This window comes from Amborella trichopoda, chromosome 11, assembly GCF_054954075.1.
Source record: "Amborella trichopoda isolate Santa Cruz 75 chromosome 11, AtrichopodaSantaCruz75HAP2 v2.0, whole genome shotgun sequence".
NCBI lineage: Eukaryota > Viridiplantae > Streptophyta > Magnoliopsida > Amborellales > Amborellaceae > Amborella > Amborella trichopoda.
The window spans coordinates 5,599,034-5,605,489 of NC_142346.1; positions in this window are offsets into that span (position 1 = coordinate 5,599,034).

Below are 6,456 nucleotides of genomic sequence, written 5' to 3' on the forward strand. Positions count from 1 at the left end.
AACCGACTTTAGGACCTTTTGTGACAGAAAACAGTGAAAAATAGTGAATAAAAATCGTATTTTGAAGCTTGGATCAAGCTTGAAATAGCCCTACGGTGGGCGTCAAACTGCCTACGATGAAAATCTGACTAATCTTCCGATAAAGATCTTTTGAATTTTAACACCTTAAACTAATTAAAAAGATGTAAATAAAGTAGTAGAGAAAATGAGACAAATGGAATTCAGATCTGAGGCCAGATTTGCCCGAAAACGAGCAGATCTACTATTAGATCTGTGGCAGAGTCAGCATGATCCAGAGCATTAAAATATGATTTTTAAGACAAGTTAACATATCAAAAATAAATAAAAGAAACAAAACCGTAAAAAGAAGAAGAAAGAGAGATGAACAAATAACACCAAATTGGGCCGGATGGCCCAGGATTCCCGAGCCATCGAGGGCTCACCCGTATCATAACCAGTCCTCTTTGCATCTCTGATTCGGATGTTGACCAGCAGTTCTTTAGTGTAAAAGGGTTAGATCTAGGGTTGTTGTGCCCTAATTCTAGTTTTGACTTATGATTTTTGTGCCCTAGGTCTAGGTTTTCTCAGTCTTGGGAGTTAGGACTTCTGGATGCTAGGGTTTCTTTCTTCTCTAGGGTTTTCAATATAGAGATTTTTCTAAAGCTGTCAGTCTTTCTCGGGGTCTGGAGGAAACTTTCCTTAGTTTTCTCAGGGTTTTATGATCTTCAGAGGTTGAATATGAATTATGATATTTCCTTTAATTTTTTGGGATTTTTTGGGGATTTTTTTCTAAATTTTTAAGAATTTTCTAAGGGTTTTTCCTATTTTGGTATTTTTGGGTAATTTTCTAATTTTCAGAATTTCTAAGGTTTTGCTGGTCTTTTTTTTTCTCTCTTTTTGGGTTTAGGGAGAGGGGGTATTTACAAGATCCAATTTGTGATTTTTCCTAAATTTTTTGGAGTTTTTTTCGAATTTTTTGGATTTATCTTGAAGTTTTAGCCTTATCTAATTAAAGAAAACGTATTTACTGCACCATTAGATGCATTGACTATGTCATCAGTCCGTGTCTGGGCCTGTCGGGCCCGTTACAACCTGGCTTGCGGCCCAACAGTTGGGTCTCACAGGGACTAAATTGTCATTTATTATATCTCTTTATCCGCATGTCCGATTCAGGCGATTATTAGACCGTTGAAAAGTTATTGGGCTCTACTTTAAATTGGGATAGGATTTGGGTAGTTTTGGGGTAATTAAATTGGGTCTACTAGGATAATGTGGTTCTAAGGATTCATAAAACCATAAAATTTGCCAGATTTAAAATGGGGTGCCTACAAGATTATGTGCTTAATGTGTGAAATCTCGGCCCTTAACTCAAGGTCAAATGAATTATTTATAGCAAAAATGGGCTCAAAACAACCATTAGATCCTTTTTTATGCAATCTTGACCATTCAGTTTTCATCATCCTTTGGACTTCCTTCAGCGCCATTGGCAAGGGCGTCGGGTTTGCATTAATTAGCATTAAATGCGATCTTCATAATTAAATGAGGAATTAAATGTTTTACAATCACAAGGCTTGGATCGAGTACACTTGTGTGGGCGAGATGTCAGAGACCAGGTGCCATTGGCAATGGTGTCGACACCCTTCGTAGCTGCTCCACAAGAAAATTTGCCTAACTTCGTCTTCCGGGTGTCTTGTTATACGAGGTCAGGGTGCATCGCCATTTCGAACTCCTATGGTGCAATTCTGATTGGCTAAAATGTTAGGCGGCTATCCTGGCTTGTCGTACAATCGACAATTGAGGTGAGCTTTACCTTGACGAATCCTAGGTCAACAAACATATTTACGTAATGACACCACGACATGTTAGTACTTTTTGACATATGTTAGTCTGCAATGACTCGCATCATTATCCGACAGTGGGTCATGTCTCTAGGCCACCGTTAGTTTGGGTAGTCCTTGGCCTGACAGACATCCAAGGCACGCTGGCGCTATTAGCAAAGCCTCGAGGCCCTTCGCTCTTCATTCAGGCTGCTTCTGCTTCTAGTTTTCACGTTGTCTTGTCACCCGCCTTTGGGAGATGCTCCGGCGCAATTGGGAGAGGCACCAAAACTTTCTACTTCTGAATTGCTCCTAGCTCGATAGTCATGAGTCCCGATCTGACTTGTCTTGCTTTTCAAGTGCCTTCCGCTTTGTTTTAGTGGCTCATGGGTAGCCCAGTTTAGGGATGGGTCAAGTGTGAGTGATTCAAGTACCAAGGTGGTTGGCCCATGGTATTTTGGTCTCCATGGTTTCCTCAATCAGGATCGAGGTGTCTACACTTTGTTAGGAGAATTTTGGTCATTTTCTAGCTCTAGCGAATTGATTTTATATATAGAACGTTGTTTTAACATTTAGGTATTGTTTATGATAATTTGATAATGAAACTGAAAACTTTAATCTTCTCCTTAGTGCAGTAACAGTTAGTTAGTTTGGATGATAATTTGATAACGAAATTGAAAACTTCATTCTTCTCCTTGGTGTAAGAATGAGAGAGAGAATTCCCATCCTTTTGTACCTAGAGTGTCTTGAGTTGGAAGAGGATCTACTAGGTACAATGCCAAAGTTAGGGGCTGAAAATCGCTTCCTCTTTATTCCCTTGATTGAGATCAAGGAAGTTGGGTTCTTGTTACACTATAATCCTTGGATTTATACTTTTCGGTGCCGGTTTTACACTAGTTTTCCAACCCTAGAAACCTTGGGAGATCTAATTCCCTAATCTTTGCAATTTCCAACAACCTTTAGGAGAAGAAGATCCCTCCTAGTTCAAAGAAACCCCAAGCTAATTCCTAGGTGAAAATCCCTTTTCAGTTTAAGATAATATTTGGTTCAAGCAAATAACCGAAGATTAAGGAGAAGAAGACCCTCAAAGCATCTTCGTCTGACTCGGCCCCAACTCCAGATACCGAGCTAGTGGGCCCGGTCTCTCAAGTATTTTCTTTTGTTTTGTTTATTTTATTTTTATATTTTTCTAATTGAAATTTCTTCCTCTTGTTTTGCAAAATATTTTAAAACATGTTCTTCTGTTTCCGAAGGATTCTTTTGGTTTGCTACGAATCTAAGTTGACTTGGTCGACAAGCTTAGAGGAAAGATCTTTCAGGACTGATTACTAATAAACTACAATTTGACGAAATCCACTCTTTATGAATTTTCAAATACCTAAGTTTGGTCATGAATCGAGGTGGAGTGGACCTCAAGAAGTCCACATCATCTCAGATTTTTGGTATAAACAGTTTGCCGCTCATTCTGGGCCCCGTCTAGCTTAGATTTGCGTGAATCCCAATAATAAAAAAACACTTGGATTGCACCCTAGGGGCTGTTTCTGGCAACTTTCAAAATCAAGAATCAACATACAAGGTTAAAAAAAAGAGATCTGGGGGGCAGACCAGGATAGCGACGCACTGTGCATTACTAGGGTAGAATGTCCTAGTGATGCACAATGCTGGGGTGTCTCTCTTTTCTTTGCATTCAATGCTCTCTCTATACAAGGGGGGCGGGGGGGGGGGGGGGGGTTCCCTTGCCTTTTAACTCGAGGGAATGCAACCTTATTGTGTGAGAGAATCCCTAGTTTTACTGGTTAAAAAATTTATGATGATACCTATATAAAGAAGATTAAAACCCTAAAACATTACAGTGAGGAAGACCTCAATATTTTAGGCAGCTTGAGTCATTCATGTCCTTTTAGTAACTTTGTTTGAACCTTGGTTTCCCTGTTGGAATGAAAGGCTTCAATTTTTGTTTAAAGAGCGGCTTGTTCTAGAGATAAGAGAGAGAGAGTGAGAGCAAGGTCAAAAAGTGGGTGTAAATTATACAAGGAACTTTGTTTTCCCTAATATCTGTAAGGAATTTTGTGTTATTTTTCAAATGTTAAATCAATTTTGGCCTTTTTAAGATGAGATTAAGTTTAAAATGGATGGTCCAAATATATGTGCTTAAGAACAAGATGTATTAAAAATTAAAGTGATCCATCCGACGGCATGCAGCAATTAAAGAAAGCCGATTTGGCGAGTAAAAATTGGGCTGCTTACCCTAGGATTCGAATGAAAAAACCCTTCCCTCGGATCCAATGCCCGTTTATCCTAGACAGTACTCTTCCTGTGACGGCAAGATGGGAGGGGCACCCTTTCTTTCTCGAAATTAATGTTTCTCGAAATTAATGTTACTATTCCTTTGTTTTAGCAGGATTTAAAAATGTCAAAATTTTTCCCTATTTTACATGCATGTCTCTTGTTCCCTTTTTTCTATTTTTCCCCAATGCACCTTTGGAACTCCAAATTTTAATCCTACTTATTATGCATTTTACCTTTCTTGTCAGTTCGGAACTTCGAGTTCCAAGCCATTTTCTTATTGAAAATTGAAGTTGAGGGCTTGAAGTTCCAGACTTAAATTTGAACAAAAATTATGTTTAGAATTCCAAGTTCGGAACTTCCCATTCACAAAAAGGTATGCTTGAAACTTGAAGTTATGCATTAACAATTTCAATAAAAAAAAATGAAGCTTCAAAGATATTTTTTTGTCAAAATTTAAGCTCATGACTCCAAGTTCTGAACCTTATTTTTTAATTTAAAATGTTTAGAACTCCGAGTTATGATCTAACAATAAAGTTAAAATGCGTCATAACTAAGAGTTCCAAACCAAGCCCATTAAAAAGGACAAAATGAAATTGAATGTTTTTAGAATACTTTTAGAATATTTTTTATATACCACTAAAAAAAAGGGGCAATTTGTCAAAATATACTCAAGCTATTTAGCTATTTAATATTTTACCAATGTGTTTTAATTTAACTTTTGAATGTCCATCAAAATTCCTATAATTTTGACTTGGAAGAGCATAAAAGGGGCAAAAGAGTGAATATCTAAAGTATAGAATGAGATGATTTACCTTTGGTACAAAGTGGTCACATTAATCTTGACCATTGTATGTGAATTTGGGTGGCTGTAATTATTCCATTGATCAAGCTCAAACTTTAAAAGAAATTTTTTCGAACTTTGTGACACATCTAAGCTATCAAATTTCATATCAGATGGTTGTAAGTAATTGCGACTATTTTGAATCAAAGATAAATGGTCTCATTGTATACAATCCCATATCATTTATATTTAAAATTAGGGAAAATTATGTAAATATCCGTTTTAGCTTTCGTTATTACTAAAATATCGATTACTTTCCGTTATTACTGGCATGTCCTTTTTTTTGGACTTCATAACTCTTTTTTTAAAAGAAGATGAAACTACTAATTTTTCGGTTTTTCAAAAACCGAAATCAAGCCAATTTCGTTTTTTTGAAAATTTTAAATTTTCGATTCTCTAAAAAGCGTGTGATGTATTCTCTCTCTACCTCTCTCTCTCTCTACATTACACAGGTAAAAACAATTTTTTGAATTACTCTCTCCCCTTCACCCAACATATATTTTTTTTTTTTGGGTAAGTTTCACCCTAGCATCTTGAGAGGAATTCGGCTTGGTTTGGATGTTCTCATAGCTTGAAGAGGACGAGAGATCTCTTCTTGAAGGTTGGGCATCGTAGGCTGGGTCATCAACACACTGAAGCTTTCAATTTCTACAATTTTTTGCAAGTTTTTTAGGTCTTTAAAGTCTTCACACTCAGAACAAGCTAGGACTTACAATTTTAGCAAAAAATTTCTAGGTTTCTTATTAAAGAGAGATTTTTTGATATAGAATCAGAAAGGGTGTATGTGGGAAAGAGAGAGTATTGGAGTTAAGCTAGGGTTAAGTTTCTATGTAAGTTTTTTAGGTTTTTTTAGAGAGAGAAAGAGAGGGTGGGAAAGAGAGTATTGGAAAAAGCTCTGGTCTAAAATCTTTATGTTTTAGAGAGAGAGGGGGGGAGAGAGGGAGAGAGAGAGGAAGAGAGAGTTTAGGTTTTTTTAGAGAGAGAGTAGTTTTTAGTTTTCTTCTTAGAGAGAGGTTTTGTGGCAGCTATTTATGCAAAAGTGCATATAGAAAAGATTGGGAAAAGTTTAAAGAGAAAAAACAGGGCAAAGCCTGGGTTAAAGGAAGGGTATATAAAGAGTGTTTAAAAACAAAAAAAAATAAATTTGGTCGTTCAAAAATCGAATTTAAAAAAATTTGGTTTTTGAACTTGATTAGTCGAGAGAGAGAGATGTAGAGAGAGAATATGCTGAGGACCCAAAATTTTTTTTTCTAGAAGAATAAAAAATTTAAAATTTTTGATTTTTGAATTGGTATGATTTCAGTTTTTGAAAAATTGAAAATGAGTAATTTTCTCTTTTTAAAATTTGGTTGTGAAGTCCAAAAAACGTAATAATGAAAAAGGTAATTTGATAGTAACATAAATTAAAATGGATATTTAAATAATTTAATATGTCTCTATATGTATAGAGTCCAAAATAAAATTTCTAATGTTACTTTCAGCTATTGAATTTCGTAATCGTAACCTCTT